At 42.7% G+C, this 21218-nt stretch overlaps 1 protein-coding gene across 3 annotated transcripts in view; it reads right to left on the bottom strand.

The window, feature by feature from the left end:
- The window catches only part of LOC110498040 (T-lymphoma invasion and metastasis-inducing protein 2), a 103554-nt gene extending 82894 nt beyond the window's left edge, over positions 1–20660 (bottom strand). For 2 of the 3 annotated variants that reach the window (XM_036954960.1, XM_036954962.1), the window contains exon 1: positions 20471–20660. The gene's annotated coding sequence lies outside the window, so the exon portion shown is untranslated. The remainder of the gene's footprint in view (positions 1–20470) is intronic. The other variant, XM_036954958.1, reaches the window with a different exon arrangement.
- Between the last annotated feature and the right edge of the window lie 558 nt (positions 20661–21218).

Raw genomic sequence — 21218 nt, 5'->3', positions numbered from 1 at the left:
CAGATCACAGATTCATGGTGATCCATCAGACACATTTACCAAAGGAGAACAAAAACAGGTTGGAGAGATACTGGAGAGGTCAATATAGTCACTGGAGGATTCACTAACAATGATTGAGAGATTCTGGAATTGACTGGATACACACCAAGGTGATTATAACACACATACAGACATAGGAATGCACATACATACATACATAGTCATCATTGTGTTCACCATCCTATAATATAAAGAGATGTAAAACAATAAATTCACAAATCAATTAATTGACAGCTTGAAAGACAATGTTAATCGTTAAGAGTGTATCAGTCTTAAGTTAAGTTAGTGTAATAAGTTATCAATAAACTGCTCCTCATTTATCTGGGCTCGCAGGGCAGACCACCAAGCCTTTGTCCCAGCAGAGCCAGCCACACCGGCTCACAATGGTGCAGGGATGTCCAAAGACTCTGTGTGTGTGTGTGTGTGTGTAGCTCATCCATCACTGCCAGAGAAATTCATTATCCCCTCTACATTCTTGACACCAGGGGGTTGCCCTTGTGGTCTTCCCCATAGTAACTGCCTCTCTCCGAGCTGAGAGCAGCACCCGTTACCCTGGACCCAGTTTTACACATCCAGACCAGGGCCTAGAACCATCCCTGAGAAGGTTTGGCAGCATGCGGGTCTGTGGGACTAGAAGCCTGGAGGACAAGTTGACGTTAATGATGATGAGTTAACTGTTCCAGCGACACTGTACCAAGAGGATCCAAATGTTACCGATATGGCTCCAGTTGGCAGGTTTCGGTTCTCCTTTTTATGGAAAGGCATCACCATTCTGGCTCCAAATAGAGCCAAAGTCAAGTCACACAGACAATGAATCACTCAATTCACTCTTTGATCCAATTTGTGACCACTGGCTAGATCATAGGGTCCCCAGAGGCACCAGGTTATATGACAGGGACACACCAGCAGATGGTGTATAATTGAATTGAATGAATCAAAAATGTGAATTGATTAATATATGAATAAAAATGAAAAGTAGGGCAAAGGCAATGACAGAGCCAAAGTCCTAGAACCTGTCATGTCTGCATTACGTTGTCTCAGCTGCACATGTTTATGTAGTTCTAACTGTGGCTGCTGTGGCTGTTCCACATGCATGTAATGTAACAAACTTCATGTGACCTCAGTGGAGAGGGCTAGGCTGTAGCTAGATGGCTGGCTGGATAGACACGCTCAGGGTCTACATCAGAGTCATGTAAACAAAAGGCCCTTTACAACATAAACCATCCATCGGGACTAATCTAAGCTGTTTAGATAGAATGCCATGACGTGCTGAACCTGGTCTATACCACTACTGGAATACACACACCCGAAATGAGTAGACGTTATACAGTAAAACGGTGTAAACATACCTCTGTGCCAAGCCAGAGACACTGGCTGATTCAAATCTGATTCAAATAACCATGTTGGTTCCTAGAAGCACAACTTACACACCCTTTAAACATAAAAAATAAAAATCACATACACCAGATAGGTGTAGTGAAATGTGTTGTTTTACAGGGTCAACTATAGTAGTACGGCACCCCTGGAGCAAATTAGGGTTAAGTGCCTTGCTCAAGGGAATATCGACAGATTTTTTATATATATATGATCTGAAAGCATCAATTCATATCCTCTTTCAGCAGCTTTTGACTCATAAAATCGCTGTGTAGACTAGACTGCAACAATGAGAGTCCATTGAGTGAGCGAGCTTTACAGACATGTTAAATGAGGACATATGGAAAGTTAAACACAATCAATGAAACAGAGTGCCTTGTTTGTTCACCAAGGCAATTGATCAAACTCATTTAGATAAAGCCTAAAGGCCAGAATGGACCACAGCAATGAGATCAGTTTACTAAAGAGTTGGACATTCCTCTTTGCTAAAAGACCTGGTGGGCAGAGCTTATCATTCTAAGTGTTTTACATACCAGTCTTATGCTATATTGAATGCAAATTCCAGTACCTACACCTGGTAGATAGGTACAGGCTGTACTACAGGCATAGGATAGAAATGTGGTCCACTCTACCTGATCAGCAATGTGAACATATTTATGGTATAGAATGTGTGTTGGCCAGGAGCTTCATAAACTGAAGAATTCTGCTGACCTCTAAAGAGCCTCTCTCTGAAGGTAAGGGGTTACCCTGCCTGAAAAAAACTCTAGTCCTCACATGCCAACGGATGGACACACACATTCTGTAGTATGAAGAATTTTCAATCACACATTGCAAAAGGTTAAGAGGAATGCTATCGCACTCCATTGACAAGCTGATAACTGATAGCAGAGCTGAGTGTGTGTGGCTGAGATCACTCATCTATACAGCAGATGCTCCCTGTCCAACCAGCAACAGATTACTTACAAGAACTGTGTCACAGTAATCATGCAATGTTATTTACTGTTGTGTGTGTGTGTGTGTGTGTGTGTGTGTGTGTGTGTGTGAAGAACTGTGTCACGGCCTCCCGGGTGTCGCAGTGGTTAAGGGCGCTGTACTGCAGCGCCAGCTGTGCCATCAGAGACTCTGGGTTCGCGCCCAGGCTCTGTCGTAACCGGCCGCGACCGGGAGGTCCATGGGGCGACGCACAATTGGCCTAGCGTCGTCCGGGTTAGGGAGGGCTTGGTCGGTAGGGATGTCCTTGTCTCATGGCGCACCAGCGACTCCTGTGGCGGGCCGGGCGCACTAACCAAGGTGCACAGTGTTTCCTCCGACACATTGGTGCGGCTGGCTTCCGGGTTGGATGCGCGCTGTGTTAAGAAGCAGTGCGGCTTGGTTGGGTTGTGTATTGGAGGACGCATGACATTCAACCTTCGTCTCTCCCGAGCCCATACGGAGTTGTAGTGATGAGACAAGCTAGTAGCTACTACAACAATGGGATACCACGAAATTGGGGAGAAAAATGGGGTAAAAAAGAAAGAAAAAAAGAAGAACTGTGTCACAGTAATCATGCAATGTAATTTACTGTTGTGTGTGTGTGTGTGTGTGTGTGCGTGTGTGCGTGTGTGCGTGTGTGTGTGTGCGCGCGCGCGGGGTATTCCTCAGGCTTTTCTCCTATCCAATTGGAAACACATTTGTCTCCCCAGTGTTTCAGTCCACAGGAATTTCATAAAACCAATCCAAAGAGGTAAGGCTAAAATTAAAGGATGTTTCACTGTTGAATTATCACTTCCAATGTAGGCCTATGGGTATTTATGTAAAAAATATAGCTGCTAGATGGCAAACCAGCACTGTGCTTGACTTAGGGGTTGAAAAGGAAAATAAGCAGGAGAAACAGACAGTTGAAAACAATAAAAAATATTTTCTGGTTATTATGGACAAGGCACATGCACTGAGCTGATTTGAATTAAAATCACAGTCAAACAAATCTATGCAAAACAAACTCTTTCACACTCTCAACAGAACCATTAAAAATGTCATTTAAAAATGGACAACAATGCAGCTGGCAAAGCTAATGCAGGACCAGACTGGCACCTCAGCTAGGGGGTAAGCACTAGCAGCTGTGCCACATGTGCAGCCTTTTACTGACATGATTGAATTAAAGCTGATGCCAAGCCTATTATTAACCCATCCAAGAAGAGCCCAAAGAATGTCAATGAGACCCAGGCTCGTTAGGCAGTCATGCAAGGACTCTGACAAGAAAACACACCAATATCACACAGGGGTTGAATACTACGGCACAATGGAGCATTTAGAGGACAGCAAAAAATAAATAAAATGGCCAGTCATAAATACCAATTTATAGAAATGATGAATTGGGTTATGGTATAACGGTGCGCTCGCAGATGCACCATGGAGGGCCTGGCCTGTGGTCCTGTAGAGCAGGCTGTAATGGACAGGCAGATGCTTCAGCCAGTGAAGGTCACAGGGGTCAAAATGATCTTTTATGAGAACACAAGTGGAGTATTTATTCCGTGCCTTCATTCCTTAATCTGTGTGTGGGGGGGGGGGGGGGGGGGGGGGTGCTTAGGGAAAATAGAGAGGGCTATTTAACCCCCTCAGGCATATGCACTGCTGATACAAAACACATTCTGTTTGGCTTCTCACTGGTGGTGTGTGTGTGTGTGTGTGTGTGTGTGTGTGTGTGTGTGTGTGTATGTGTGTAGACCCCCTCTCTACATTCAGGTTGATGCCTTTAGACTAGCCTATAGCGTGTTCTGTCATCCAGTCTCAGACTGACTCAGGAGAGGGGAAAAAGCTTTGCAACCAAGTTGGATAATGACAGGAAAGCACAGGAAATAAGGACATTTGACATCACTAGAAAAGCGTACAGACTGTCAGACACGAGAGTTGCACAGTCCAACTCTGCCAGTGATTATGGACAGACACACATACTGTGGTATGTAATATGTAAAGTAAAGAACACCTGCATTTATAAGTTTCTCCATGTTGATAAATGTGTGGTCGTCTGATGCAAGGCATGTGCGCTTACTGTGGAATTGTAGCGTAGAAAAGTAGTGTGCGTGTGTTATAAATATGTTAGCACAGTTATGGCAGAGCTAACAGTCCAGACACATGGCAGGGAGGGGGAGAGTAGAGTATGGAAGCTTGTTAAAATACTCTTGTAAAACCCTGTGGGATTAGCTGTGAGAAGCCTGTGGCGCTATAGGATAGCATAATTAGCAGAAACAGTCTGACATTAACCCCCCCCCCGCCCACTTACGAAGAATAACTCTCATCGACTTTCTCGTCGCCATGTCAGACCTAGCCATCTGGTGTGTAATACATACTCTGAGGGTATTAACATGGCTTCTATTAACCAAGACCAGAAGGTCCTCCATTAAGAACCTTCTCTCTCATCAAACCATCAGACCTCCATTAGATGAAGGTAACACACTGATAGAGACACTGCCCACAAAATGAGGTGGAAACTGAGGTACACTTCCTGACCTCCTGCCAAATGTATGACCACATTAGACACATATTTTCCTCAGATTACACAGACCCACAAAGAATTCAAAAACAAATCCAATTTCGATAAACTCCCATATGTGTTGGGTGAAACACTACAGTGTGCAATCACAGCAGCAAGATTTATTTTCCCTTTTGTACATCATTACAACAATGTATATAGACATAATGACATTTGAAGTCTTTTGTGAGTGTAATGTTTACTACATATTTTTTATTATTATTTATCTATCTATTTCACTTCCTTTGGCAATGTAAACATGTTTCTCAGGCCAATAAAGCCCCTTACATTTAAATGAATATAAATTGATAGAGAGAGCAGGGGAATGAAGACAGTAGAACAGACAAACCAGAGAGAAAGTAATAACAGCAGTAATCTATAACGTTTGCTTTGGACTGAGGCTACACTGTAAGGAAACCGCAGTTCCTGGCTTTTCGCTACACTGTTATTATCGGTAAATGGATGGATATGAACCTATTTACTGTAAAATATCATTATTGGTATAAAAAAGAACCACAAATTTTCAGCGAGGTTGATCTCTCCACACGAGCTGCTAACCAGAAAGCCTGCTGCTTTCCCTCAGTGTCTTGCCCTGCCCAGCCTTGCCCTGCCCAGCCTTGCCCTGCCCAGCCTTGCTCCAACCCAGCCCAGCTCTGCCCTGCCCAGCCCTGATCAGCCTTGCCCTGCCCAACCCAGCCCTGCCCTGCCTTGCCCTGCCCAACCCTGCTCTGCCCTGCCCAGCCCTGCCCAGCCTTGCCCAACCCAGCCCAGCTATGCCCTGCCCAGCCTTGCCCTGCCCAGCCCTGCCCAGCCTTGCCCAACCCAGCTCTGCCCAGCACAACCTTATCCTACTGGAAACAAACAGCCAGGCTAAAGTAGCCCTCAGGAGTCAACACATATTACTGCCTGGGCTTAGCTATATTCACTTAAATGAAGACTTGCTACACCTAGCTTAAGACAATCATGCGTCTTCTCTCCCAGACACAGTTGTTCCAATTGGCTGACTGAGTGACATCAGGCGTATGAGTCACCAGAGAGGGTATGCTCCATTAATCATAAAACTGTGAATAAATCATTTTTCACAGCAGTCGTTGAGTCACATGCAGAACAGTGTGAGGATAAGATAAGATGAACGCTGCACTGGTAAACATTCTACTTTTCATTCACAAACACATCTGGATTGCACTGCAGTGGAGTAAACTTTATTGGTAAAAGATGACAAGTGCTGAGGGTATGAAACACAAAGAATCACAAATGGAAAGAGCTCAGGAAGATAGATAATGACTATAGTTGGCAATGGGGTTTCCATTGAGAAGTGGAGGATAGAGGAGATATCAACCACAGTACCAGGGTAGCCTAGTGGTTAGAGCGGTGGGCCAGTAACCGAAAGGTTGCAAGATCAAATCCCCGAGCTGACAATCTGTTGTTATACCCCTGAACAAGGCAGTTGGCCTGAACAAGGCAGGTTAACAGGTTATCATTAAAAATTAGCATTTGTTCTTAACTGACTTGCCTAGCTAAATAAAATATAAAATGATGGCTGTGTGGCAGCCGTTCCATCTACATAGGAGATGTCTATGGGAGGCCACAGGTTTATACACAGAGTTCCTATTATTCAGTTGGGTGGAATGCAGTTAAAAGCAGTGCTCAAACACTCATCTCTGTACCACTTCAGAAGAGAGGGTATCTCTCTATAAAAAAAAAAACTCAGTCACACACTTCTCCAATGGCAAGCAGTTGTTTCATTGTACACAGGATGTGATTTTTTTTCCCTTCAGTCCTTCCTTTCCCCAAGAGTCTAAACTGAAGGCACCATGCCCTCGCACATTCCCCCTTCCAGACCGGCCCATTTGGAGCTGCCAACAAAGGGCCTGTTGAGTGAAGACCAAACCACGAGAGACAGCGGGGGGTGAGAGAGATGACCCGTAGTCACTAATCCTAAGGGGCAGCAGAGTGTCAGGCATGGGCAGAGACGTATGGACAATTCCAACGGCAAGGTTCTGAGAGAGAGGCAAGAATTCTGCTCTTAAAAAGGGACCGTGGCTGGACAGTCTCTCTAAAGAAGGCTGCCTCTTGCTCTCATACCTTTAACATTAGGATTGTGCAGCGGCAGATTAGGAGCCAGAGTATCAAATGACAGCTGCATGTCGACAGACAGGAATAGCCTGAGATATACCATACTGTCCAACTATACACCAGTTACTGTTAACTCTGCCTCAACAGTGGTTGTTTTCCATCTTCACTGTACTCCCATGCTGTGTTCATTTATGGAGGTAAAGCTTCAGAGATGAATCACAGGCTTCATATCTAAAGGAACTGGCACAAAGTGGAGCCGTCACTCCTTAAACAGTTGCACAGCAGTGCACCATCTCTGGCTAGACTACACATTTCTTTTAAATATGGCATTTAGAATGGAAGTGCTTGGCTGTCTGTGATGACCTCATTTTAGGGGTATGTGATTCATGAATATTGCACCAATGGCTGGGTCAGTCATGATCAGAGTAGGTCTAAGCTAAAAAGAGGAGTTCCCACATCTGATTTAAGGGGAACCGGAAGGTAGGTTGCAAATACTGTATCCCCAAAAACCGGAAACATCCGTTTTGTTTCCGACACCCAGAGAGAGTGCAGTAAGCCTAACACTAAGGCTCAGCACAGTCCTCTACTGCTACTGGACACCAACAGGAGGGGCACCTGCCAATGATAATATTTACCCAGTTGATCTGTTTAAAAAGGTAGCACCCTTCCCAACTCTTTATCTGAAACACAAACCATTGAGAGCCATTCATTGCATGAGAACAATTCCTCTGGGAGCTGAAATGAAGCAGAATACAATATCAGCAGGTGAACTGTGTGCACTGCAGGGTGCAGACTGAAATATATTCTGTGTCACACAATAGCACTCAAAGTAATCAAGGAGAAAATCTAACTCCACTTATCCAGAACACCTTCTCCTAGCTCAGCTGATAGACCCATTGATTCCTCGAGAGGAATGAACTGAATGTTTTCCCTCCACACAGATCACTGCTGATAAAATAAACCTAGCCAAGACTGGAACAGTCAGGGTGGTATGGATGTATGGAGAACCAGCCAGCCATGTCCTGCTGGCCAGGGAACAGTGGTTCAGAGTAAATTGGTCTAATGTAACAATTCTAGAAACGGCCAGCCTTGATGGAGGGTTCTGGCCTGGGTGTAGAGTGTCTATTCAAAAACGATTATTTTGACCAATGGGTAAAATTATGTTAATTGTGTAGATTCTCCTCTAAGAAAACCAATATGGTCCAAACTTCATGTCTCTACCATAATCCATTCAAATGTTATTGGAGTTTTAACCCTTGTAGGGTGACTAAATCAATTGAGGTCAGAGAAAAAGTGGTTGAGTCAGCTAGGCTGGATGCTGTATGAGAATTAATGCTAACTGACAGGGTCAAGGTTTAACTCTTTATCTTTCTTCTCGAATCCAGAGGTCATAAAACAATATCGAGGTAAGCTAGTTAGACACGTTGTATTTTCAAATTGTAGCTTTTCATATTAATGTGTAATTCCTGTTCATTTTCAAAGATTTCTCACAAAAACAAGTGCATTTCTGTGAAATGTCAAGGGAGCACTGAGCATAACACAAGCTTATTTTCAAAGCCTTTTACATTTAATTCAGCTCGTGTCGTGTTAATTTTGCTTTCTGCAACCTGTAGAAACAATTTTGCAGACGACCACCACAACGATATAATATCCTCAAAAGTTGCTGCGAGAGCTTGGTGCTTATTATTGGATTACGAAATCTGACTTTTTGGATATAATGTTAATGATATGTTAGAGAAAAGACCCCACTGAAGGATTCAGAAGACGAAGAATCATACTCGTCTTGGTAAAATATATTTTGTAAAATAAGGAAGTTAAATTTCATCACATTCTGGGCAGAGTAGGTAAACACCCTACTGGGTGAACCGCGAGTAGAAGAGAAACACTATTGGATTGTGGTAAGAAACAGAACTGATCTCCTCTGATATCCGGAGGGCACAGACAAACACAAATACACTTTCTTTCTTTACTTGCCGCCACATGACCCCTTCCCTTATCCTAGGGTTCCAGAGGAATACAGAGATGGAAATAGATACAAATAGCTTCTGTTTCCCATGTCTCAACATTTCTAACAGTATGTTTTTGTGTTTGTAAGCCAAAGCAAACTAAACTAGCCATTTATGCAGTAATTTTACCTGAAGGTCCTCCTACAGCAGCTGAGGCCTTCGCGCCAAAGCAGCCTTAAAGATGGCATCCAGGGAACATGACTTAGAAACATAAAAATCTAATCGAGCTCATTCAAGGTTTGGATGCCAGGGTTGCTGGTGACCTAGAGCAATCAAGGCCTTCACTGTTTACATTGGTCTGACTCCAAATGACTGAACCAACATGACAAAGCCTGAAGCTGAGGGGGAAAAAGATTCTCTCACTACTACATCAAACTAGGCTCCTAATTTGAGTGAGAGAGAGAGCAGTGTTAACGAGGCTGAAAAGGCACCTCACATTCCACATGAGTGCTGCTGCAGTCAAGCTCTCAGTCAGTCAGTCAGTCAGTCAGTCAGTCAGTCTCCACAGCACTTCACATCTCCCAGAAAAATAGAACCACTGAACTGGAGACTCTGTAGGCTGTTCTGCAAGGTAGGTGACTGACAAAACTAAATACATTTTACTGTGGTCTGTTTTGTTGCTAGGACGTAGCGCCTGCTTGTAGCCCTGATGGTAGAGAGAAGGTAGGGTGAGTTGTTGATGAGGCATTGAAGCCCCACTGATGAGCAGGTGGGAGGAGAAGTGCACCCTGAACTGCATCATCTGGATCCATCACAGAGAACAATACTGGACAACACATGGCGCCTAATGGAACACTTCAGCCAATAGCGTCCCAGCTGTGCTGTATTTACACTTCCAATTGAGGTAGACAGTCACTGAGGCCTGATGGCTAGTGGAGGGTTGGGCTATATCAATCACAATTACAATTGTTGTGCTTGGCTGGTGAAGTAGTTTATGTCACAGGGATAGGCTGCACTATGGCAACTACCACTGACTTTTCTCAACCCGTCTGGACGAGTGGTCGTATTTGTACATATCCCTGACACACACATGCAGTCACATTCACATCTAAACTCACAAACAAAGACAAGTACACATGTGCACCTGGCACTGACAGGTACAGTTGAAGTCGAAAGTTTACATACACCTTAGCCAAAGACTTTTAAACTGTTTTTCGCAATTCCTGACATTTAATCCTAGTAAAAAGTCCCTGTTTTAGGTCAGTTAGGATCACCACGTTATTTTAAGAATGTGAAATGTCAGAATAATAGGAGAGATAATTATTTCTTTCAGCTTTTATTTATTTTCATCACATTCCCAGTGGGTTAGAAGTTTATGTAAACTCAATTAGTATTTGTTAGCATTGCCTTTAAATTGTTAAACTTGAGTCAAACGTTTCAGGTAGCCTTCCACAAGCTTCCCACAATAAGTTGGGTGAATTTTGGCCAATTTCTCCTGACAGAGCTGGTGTAACTGAGTCAGGTTTGTAGGCCTCCTTGCTCACACACGCTTTTTCAGTTCTGCCAGCAAATGTTCTATATGATTGAGGTCAGGGCTCTGTGATGGCCACTCCAATACCTTGACTTTGTTGTCCTTAAGCCATTTTGCCACAACTTTGGAAGTATGCTTGGGGTCATTGTCCATTTGTAAGACTCATTTGCGACCAAGCTTTAACTTCCTGACTTATGTCTTGAGATGTTGCTTCAATATATCCACATAATTTTCCTGCCTCATGATGCCATCTATTTTGTGAAGTGAACCAGTCCCTCCTGCAGCAAAGCACCCCACAACATGATGCTGCCATCCCCGTGCTTCACGGTTGGGATGGTGTTCTTTATCTTGCAGGCCTCCTCCTTTATCCTCCAAACATAACTATGGTCATTATGGACAAACAGTTCTATTTTGTTTCATCAGACCAGAGGATATTTCTCCAAAAAGTACGATCTTTGTCCCCATGTGCAGTTGCAAACCATAGTCTGGCTTTTTCATGGCGGTTTTGGAGCAGTGGCTTCTTCCTTGCTGAGCGGCCTTTCAGGTTATGTCGATATAGGACTTATTTTACTGTGGATATAGATACTTTTGTATCCGTTTCCTCCAGCATCTTCACAAGGTCCTTTGCTGTTGTTCTGGGATTGATTTGCACTTTCTGCACCAAAGTATGTTGATCTCTAGGAGACAGAAACGTGTCTCCTTCCTGAGCGGTATGACGGCTGTGTGGTCCCATGGTATATATACTTGCGTACTATTGTTTGTACAGATGAATGTGGTACCTTCAAGCATTTGGAAATTGCTCCCAAAGATGAACCAGACTTGTGGAGGTCTACAATTTTTTTTCTGAGGTCTTGGCTGATTTCTTTTGATTTTCCCATGATGTCAAGCAAAGAGGCACTGAGTTTGAAGGTAGGCCTTGAAATACATCCACAGGTACACCTTCAAATGACTCAAATGATGTCAGTTAGGCTATCAGAAGCTTCTAAAGCCATGACATAATTCTCTGGAATTTTCCAAGCTGTTTAAAGGCACAGTTAACTTAGTGTATGTAAACTTCTGACCCAGTGGAATTGTGATACAGCGAATTATAAGTGAAATAATCTGTCTGTAAACAATTGTTGGAAAAATGACTTGTGTCATGCACAAAGTAGATGTCCTAACCGACTTGCCAAAACTATAGTTTGTTAACAAGAAATGTGTGGAGTGGTTGAAAAACGAGTTTTAATGACTCCAACATAAGTGTATTTAAACTTCCGACTTCAACTGTAGATGCATGCTCCTTGGTTAGTGTTTTTGCTCCTCGTTGCACCCCTGGATCCCCTGAAAGATGAGTGTGCTGACAGGATGAGCATTGATACAGGAAGAGGAACACAATGCACCCCTGTGGCTGTTACCTGTAGCCCTCAGGCTGTCATAACATCACAGATGTGTTGCATCCTGGTTGGTCGATCCCTGAAGTACAATACCCCTATTCCATTGTTACCATGGGAGCTGCACATGTAGGGGCTCAGCCATAACTGCAGCTTGTAGGCTTATATCATCCTCAAGTCCTGCTGCTTCCTGCTGCTGGGGCTGGATATTGGGCTTTTACCAGATTGATAAATGACACCTTATTTCACATATATTGCACTGTAGTTACATTAGCTGCCACTTAATAGCTGCAGTCTACAGCCTTGGTATTGTATTTAGCGATGATCTACCTGAGTTTTGATGAGCTCTAGTCCTGCTTTTAGTGCATCACACACAGAGTAAATCTCCACTCCATGACAGAACACTCTGTAATCTTCCATCATCTGCATGATAAATCTTAATCTGCGAGTTTATTTGGCACATCGCTTATATGTTCACCTTCATTTAATCTTCATTTTCCCAAACAAACCGCATGGATGAATCTTGAAACGTGACCCACAAGAAACACAATTAAATTTGAACCAACACATTAATCTCCTCAAAGGCTTCAATTTATAGCCGTTTAGGGGTGTCAGTCTGAACATGAATAGGCCATGGGCTTCCATCTGTTCAGCTGAACACCAGTCCCACCAACCAACACTTATGTTTGTTTAGTAAAGGATCAAATACTGGGACAGATTGCTACTTTTTGGTACCCGAGACCCGTTACGGGAGCCGAGCAGGTCAGGATCCAGAATTCTAGATAATGGCCTGGGTCTGGGTCAGACCTGATATGATTGTCATGGTTCTCGGGTATGTGTAATTTTAACAGACTTGTCTGGAAAGACCAGTATAGATCGGAACGCAACTGCTGCTGTAGAGGGAGAGAGAAATTGTATCATTCATGCCACTGCTCTTGCTTTTCATGAGTGAAGCATGTAAGCTTGTTGTTGTTGGCCAATCATAAGTCATAAAAGCAGCATTGGGCTAAATTCATAGAGCCGCCGTGCGTGGCAAAAGTTAGGCGATATCTAATCAATGGAATATGGAATTAAAATTACATAATTAAAATGTTAAGGAAAGGATCAAGTGACAACAGGTAGGCTGCTACTTAATAATCTGAATGGAGGTGTAACTTTAGCATGAGAAAGAGCATGCACTGGAGCCTCAATTAGCCTAGCTAAGGTTAGCGTCTCCCGGTTTGATGCAGTTAAGTCAGGTTCTACGTAAACATATTTGATGATAAATAACCTATTGGTCTACTATAGTGCGAGTTGGCTTGGTTGCTTGCCGTCTCTCCCTCCCTACTCCCTGTGTCACTTGCTCACAGTGCGGCCCCTCCCCCGCCTACTAGAACTGAGTCTCTCACACTTGCGCTTTATCAGCTCCAGTTAATAAAGTACGTTAAAAAATGACTTTTCTGCTGCTTCCCGTACTCAGATCAGGTCTGGATCCGACCAGGTCTATATGGAACGGGTCTAGTTGTCCTCGGATCCATTTGTTTTTAACAAAATTGGGTCTGGGTGGGAAAGCCTCAGCTCCATTTTAGAACAGAAGACTTCTACCACAGGTGAAGACCTCTACCACAGACCCCCCCACACCAATCCCACCCAAACAACCAGTTTACATTATAAGCTCTTTATGTCTGACAAGCAGTTTGGAGTTGCTGCTTTGAGTATTGCTTATAAATCCTTTTTAATGTATTCCCTGTCAATCTGGTTGTTTCTTCCCCATTCAGATAAAGTAGCCATTTAAGTCTCTTGCATTATTTATCATAAATTTGTGAGAAAGTACCCCATTTCGCCCACTAGATGCCATTGTTCCTGCTACTTTTATCCACTTTGCTGGTCTCGTGTTTATTAAACGGATCACAACATTTTCTTTGCAACTTTGGGTAGAAAATTAATAACTTTTGCTTGTTGTCTAAACAAATTGTGCCGTCATCCTCATAATTTAAGCCAGTCCTCCATGAAAGCAATTCAGTTGGTCCTTCTCTTAGGCTTAATTTTTGCATAGGAAACAGCCCAGTTTTTCACCCTTTAAAAAAAGTCTGGATTAGTTAGACCATTCCTGGTGAACAAGCAACCCGTTAGAAATGCTGTAGCCTAATGGTTTCCATGTTCTGTTTTCTTATTGTCTTGAATGGTAAAAGTCCCAACACACTGTTTACTGTTGTGTAATGGTAATGGGTTCGGTTTAATGGTAAATGTCACTAATCACATACAGGTGTTTTCTAATCTTTTTTTTTTTTTTAAACATATGACTACAATGCAATGGTTTACAATTGTCACAATTTAAATCAAATCACATTTTATTGGTCGCATACACATGTTTAGCAGATGTTATTGTGGGTGTAGTGAAATGCTTGTGCTTCTAGCGCAGACAGTGCAGTAATATCTAACTAGTAATATCTAACAGTTTCACAACATATACCCAAAATACACGTCGAAGTAAGGAATGGATTAAGAATATATATATATATATATATACACACACACACATATATATGTCAGAGCGGCATTTCAGTCACTAGTTCTGGGCTGTAGGAGTCTTCATATCAAAATTGCACTACAGTGCCTTGCGAAAGTATTCGGCCCCCTTGAACTTTGCGACCTTTTGCCACATTTCAGACTTCAAACATAAAGATATAAAACTGTATTTTTTTGTGAAGAATCAACAAGTGGGACACAATCATGAAGTGGAATGACATTTATTGGATATTTCAAACTTTTTTAACAAATCAAAAACTGAAAAATTGGGCGTGCAAAATTATTCAGCCCCTTTACTTTCAGTGCAGCAAACTCTCTCCAGAAGTTCAGTAATGATCTCTGAATGATCCAATGTTGACCTAAATGACTAATGATGATAAATACAATCCACCTGTGTGTAATCAAGTCTCCGTATAAATGCACCTGCACTGTGATAGTCTCAGAGGTCCGTTAAAAGCGCAGAGAGCATCATGAAGAACAAGGAACACACCAGGCAGGTCCGAGATACTGTTGTGAAGAAGTTTAAAGCCGGATTTGGATACAAAAAGATTTCCCAAGCTTTAAACATCCCAAGGAGCACTGTGCAAGCGATAATATTGAAATGGAAGGAGTATCAGACCACTGCAAATCTACCAAGACCTGGCCGTCCCTCTAAACTTTCAGCTCATACAAGGAGAAGACTGATCAGAGATGCAGCCAAGAGGCCCATGATCACTCTGGATGAACTGCAGAGATCTACAGCTGAGGTGGGAGACTCTGTCCATAGGACAACAATCAGTCGTATATTGCACAAATCTGGCCTTTATGGAAGAGTGGCAAGAAGAAAGCCATTTCTTAAAGATATCCATAAAGTGTCGTTTAAAGTTTGCCACAAGCCACCTGGGAGACACACCAAACATGTGGAAGAAGGTGCTCTGGTAAGATGAAACCAAAATGGAACTTTTTGGCAACAATGCAAAACGTTATGTTTGGCGTAAAAGCAACACAGCTCATCACCCTGAACACACCATCCCCACTGTCAAACATGGTGGTGGCAGCATCATGGTTTGGGCCTGCTTTTCTTCAGCAGGGACAGGGAAGATGGTTAAAATTGATGGGAAGATGGATGGAGCCAAATACAGGACCATTCTGGAAGAAAACCTGATGGAGTCTGCAAAAGACCTGAGACTGGGACGGAGATTTGTCTTCCAACAAGACAATGATCCAAAACATAAAGCAAAATCTACAATGGAATGGTTCAAAAATAAATATATCCAGGTGTTAGAATGGCCAAGTCAAAGTCCAGACCTGAATCCAATCGAGAATCTGTGGAAAGAACTGAAAACTGATGTTCACAAATGCTCTCCATCCAACCTCACTGAGCTCGAGCTGTTTTGCAAGGAGGAATGGGAAAAAATGTCAGTCTCTCGATGTGCAAAACTGATAGAGACATACCCCAAGCGACTTACAGCTGTAATCACAGCAAAAGGTGGCGCTACAAAGTATTAACTTAAGGGGGCTGAATAATTTTGCACGCCCAATTTTTCAGTTTTTGATTTGTTAAAAAAGTTTGAAATATCCAATAAATGTCATTCCACTTCATGATTGTGTCCCACTTGTTGTTGATTCTTCACAAAAAAATAAAGTTTTATATCTTTATTTTTGAAGCCTGAAATGTGGCAAAAGGTCGCAAAGTTCAAGGGGGCCGAATACTTTCGCAAGGCACTGTATGTGGATTGCCCTCAGAGAGCTATATATTTGTTTGACTTTTCAAGGAGTTGGGTTAAAGCATTCCTAAGAGAAGGTCAAACTCATGGTTTTCATGGAGGACTGTCTTGAACACACAATTTACCACATAGTGTATTTTCATAATGGGCAAAAGCTATTGGTTGTCTACACAAAGTTGCAAACAAAAAGTTGTGATCCATTTAATAAACACAATTGACCAGCAAAATTGATTAAATGGTATAGTGGCAGTAGCACAAACAGTGGCATCTAGTGGGCAAAACATGGTACTTTCACACTAATTCATGGTAAATAATGCATGCAACTTCAATTACTAATTTCTCTAAACAGGGAGAAAAAAAACATCACCAGATTTCAGAAGAATCGGAGATGGTGACTGTCAGGGCCTGCTGAAATGACATGGAATGACCCAATGGAGACTCTCCATTGATATGAAAGGGCTTTTCAGTCCATGAGTAGGCTTAATCTGGGTCCGTACACCCACCCATGTGAGTGAACCAATGTCAAACTATGGTTTGTTGTCCCTGTAATGGGAGGGAGCCCAAGGGACAGGAAGTGGTAGTCATGCCAGTCATCTGGTATGGCAGCCTGGTGACTGGTGGTGAAGTCCCTGTCAGGACACTGTCGACACCAGCCTGAGCTCACCTGCTTTTTATAGCTCTACTCCAGACACTGCTGAATTGCCTGCCCAGCCCACGTGCACACACGCCACACTTCTCCCATTGCCTCAAATGCCAAATATAACTTCAGCCACAGGGAAAAAAACTGCCCCATATGACATTATTATTTCCCATGGTAGCTGACTAAATTAGAAGGTTCAACACAGCCATTTTCATCTCAATATCAAACCATTTCAGGTAACAATTAAGTACCTTTCTGTGATTGTGTTCAATAAAAAATATTGTCAAAAAGAAACAAAAATAGCTTCTTAGCAAATACCAATTTCTCAAGGAATAATTTTTCTAGAACTGTATGGGAGTGGTCTGAGTGGTGAGGGAAACTTGAAAACTAGCCATTATTGGCAGAGAAGTTTGGAACTCTAATTCTTAATGGTCTATTAACTAATTCGATGTCTCCTGGCAGGCCAAAACGCAATCCCAACAAAACAAGTCAAAATTTCAAGCAGCCATTTCAAACGGCTCTTACACAAAAAGGGCATTAACATCATTTTCACAATATTATTCAAACTTCACAGAGTGGAAATATATATAAAAACACAGGGGGGGGAAAAAAAAAAAATCACATTTTTGACAGCATTGGGACTTTGGGGAGTGCATTAGTCCAATCTTGTGACATTTGATAATAGTCTTAAGTTGATCAACAAGAGCAGATCAGTAGGGAAAAACAGTCAAAACAGCACAGATAAGGTACCCAGTGCAGTCAAAAACATGAATTTCCTGTGTCTGGCTATGACAAATTCTTGCTTGAGAAAGCTGAAACAATTTTGGACCATTTTAATTCAAAACAATCACAGTAAAGTACTTAATTGTTTCCCAGAAAATAATTTGATATTGAAAACAAAAAACAGCTGCATTGGACCTAATTTTCCAATGTGTAAGGATTGGGATGTACAGCAGAGAGAGAGAGAGAGAGCAGGGACGATGTGTTTCCCCTAACAGTGCCTCTACCTACAGACAGTAAAAGGCCTTCTCCTGCAGTGTGGAATGTGACAATAAGCACAGATATTACCAACGCCTGATAAGTCACAGCCAGACGCCCTTATATGGAGAAAAATGTGCCGAGAGAAGGCATGAAAAATGTGTGTTTCTCTGAGAGTTGCTAGCACTTCAGAATTAACGATGGGCATTCACAGCACACAGCCTTCCAAGGGGCTTATGGGGAGGAGAACCATACGTCAAGATGTCCAGCTTGACATAGGCCTAAAGCCATAGGTACTTTCACTTTAGCCAAATAGGTTCAGCTTTAACACATTATACAAATGAACACACTACGTATTAGGACATTCCTTTTCTATCAGTACATTTAAAAATATATATTTTATTGTTTCATAGTGTGTGTCAACACTCACTTGAGCGATGAGTTTCAGATGCCTCTCGAGACCATATGTGCCACCCAGTGAGAGTAACATTACAACATCCCTTCAGTCCTTCGTCACTGGTAAACAACTCTGACAGCTAATGGTGGGGCCAGCTGAGAGGGGAACTAATCCCATTCTTGAAAGGTCACATCAGGAGAAAGAAAATAACACAATCATATGGTTTGCTATGTTTCCATTGAAAAAAAAAGCATGGAACTGTCCATATCAATTCTGACTGCAGACCATTTTGGGCTGTAAGTCTAAAATGTAGTCTTCCTTGTGGTCACAGAAAGACCCAGGCATACGGATCATGTCTCTAACCCTATGTTTTGTTATTGCCCTCTGAAGGAGCTGGCGCTCATGACCATAACAACAATCATGTCCATGAGCATGTGCTATGTAAAGAACATCAGGAAGGGAGTAGAGTAGGGCCGTCTGCTGAGATTTAAACCAAAGAGAGCCTGTCCCCTTCAAATAAACAACTACCACCAAACATTATAAGATAACAGTCAACAGCACACATGTTCATTTCTGGACAATGTTCCATGGACAGACATTAATGCAAGTTTTACAACTTTTAAATAAGCATTGGGGTCCTTTTTTTGTTTACTTAAATACATCTTTGTGTGAGTGAGGGCGCAAACTTGATGAGCAAATGTGCAGTGCCAGCCAGGTCAGAAATCTACCATGGCATACCAAAGACTACAATAACTCCATAGGAGACTTGAAACAGACACACACCAGTAATAAGCAGAGTCTCCCAGTAAAGCATTAGCCTGGTTTAATGAAAAACCTCCTCTAGGCCGCAGCAGAGGGTATGTAGTACTGAGGGTGTGTGACAGTCAAACAGACAATAGGGTGATGGGTTGCCATAACAGAGAGCCCTCTGTGCCAAAAGGCATGCCTGGCCCTTCCTCAAGTCCCTGCTCTCTGCCTCCTCTCCTGGGTGTGTTTGCTCTGGCCAGCCCTGCACTCCAGGGTTCCAGGGGCCCTTTTGTTGCCTCTGTGGCCCCAGAGCTCTTCAGCACGGTGATAACCACCACCCCACTTCCCCAACAACAAAGACAGAGGGTAAATCAACCCCCACACACACACACACAACACGGGGGAAGGAGCAGGCCGGCCCCCGGACATTTACGGGCATCGCTGGGCCCATTTCTCTCCCCATAAATCAGCAGAGAAGGAAACCATAAAGACGCTCTCAGACTGATGTCAGTTACATATTGAACATCCCCAGGCCTTCCATGGTCACAGGTTAATGCATTTCTCATGATCAATTACCTGGGGCAGGTATGGGCAACTTGGATGGGGGTGGGGGCCACAAAAAAACACTAACTCATCATGAGGGGCCACAGTGGCTCTGCATCAGTGGAGGCTGCTGATGGGAGGATGGCTCATAATAATGGCTGGAACGGCGCAAATATAATGGCATCAAACACCTGTAAACAATAGAAACCATGTACTTGATACCACTCCACTAATTCTGCCCCAGCCATTACCATGAGCCCGTCGTCCCTAATTAAGGTGCCACCAACCTCCTGAGGTCTGCGTATCCACATCCATACCCACACATGCAGTCAGTGGGCTCAAGCCTTTTCCGGGCCCTATGTGAAATTGTTGGTTCAATGCAGTTTAAATGTGGTTAGGACTGACTCTGGGCTCCTCATGTGACAGTTTAACGTTTTGAAGGCCTACAGCAAAATATGACAAGCTTTCAGCAGATTTAAGTTCATCATAGGAAATTTTAAAAAATGTCTTCTATGAATAATTTGGTATAGACCCTGAAGTGACTAAAATTGCCCTTTCTAAACCGCACAGGCCAAATTATGAATGGAAAGAGTGCAAAGAAAATATACAAATCACCAGTTATTAAATGTTTGGATCAAATGACAAGAGGGCAAAGACTCTTGCAGCACAGATTGTTGGAAATAATGTAAAGTAAGCACACGCATCTATGCATTCTTGTGAGAGAGATCACCATAAAACTTTGAAAACAGTCACATTCAGGTTCACTTGCTGAGCGGTTAGCCTCCAGCAAATTGTATTTAACCTTTATTTAACTAGGCAAGTCAGTTAAGAACAAATTCTTATTTACAATGACGGACAAATAATGATAAGGTTGTATTGTTTGGGCACAGCTGCGAGTTGTAATAATGCGCACAATTATAAGCACTGAGCACTTTGGTTTCCATAAACGTTCACGGAATAATTTTCCAATGTACATGGAATAATGCAACAACAAAAAAATCAATTCAACCAAATATTAGACTATTGTCTTTACTGTGGACGATATGAAAGAAGACTTCTCCTTTTACGATAATCGTTTTTTTTTTTAAAGTTCGTTGATCAACTTACCAGTTTACAATAGTGTAAGAGAAGACGTTCGTTGTATAGTGTGCCGTATTTTTCGTGAACTCATAAACATCGGCTACACGTAGTTTTCTACGTAATTTGGCTTTTAACACCAGCGCTGTCCCACCGTGATCCCACGCTTTCCAAGTGTTTTCTTGGTCGCACCACCGGCGCGACGCCAAAATACTGAACTCCTCCCAGACAATGTGTAGGGATTTAACCACGCCTCCAGCTGACAGACACTAGACTCGACTACTAGGCGAAGTCATGGACCAAACGCAACATTTCATGGAAAAACATGCATCTCTACTTTAATTCATGGTGCTCTTTTTTAAAACTGAAACAACTTTAGTTGTCTAGTAATGGACCCCAAGCAGAATCCAGCAGAGTGCAGCCTGCTGTACACAGGTGAACATATTTTCCTATATAATTTTTTACAGTTGTGTCTTGTCTGTCACATAAAAATGTGTGATCAACGAAACAGACACGTTTTCTTCACCACAAATTACAAAGAAGATAGATAAGCAGACATTGTATGTGGCTGTGATGCAGGTAAACAGACCACTGTAGTAAATGCTTGCCAGATAACACTACCAGAGGGACAGGTCTTCCTGGTCTTCCATGTTCATAAACATTATCTGGCTCCTCTGGGACCTGCATGACTGCCAACAAACACACACTATATGTTTGCCTCCCCCTCACAGTCACTAATACTCTAATCTGCAAATCACTTTCTTTACAGCAGATTGAG

This window comes from Oncorhynchus mykiss, chromosome 19 (assembly GCF_013265735.2).
Source record: "Oncorhynchus mykiss isolate Arlee chromosome 19, USDA_OmykA_1.1, whole genome shotgun sequence".
Classification (NCBI taxonomy): Eukaryota; Metazoa; Chordata; class Actinopteri; order Salmoniformes; family Salmonidae; genus Oncorhynchus; species Oncorhynchus mykiss.
The sequence above is the reverse complement of the archived record's forward strand: the minus strand, read 5'-3'. Positions and strand labels throughout refer to the sequence as shown.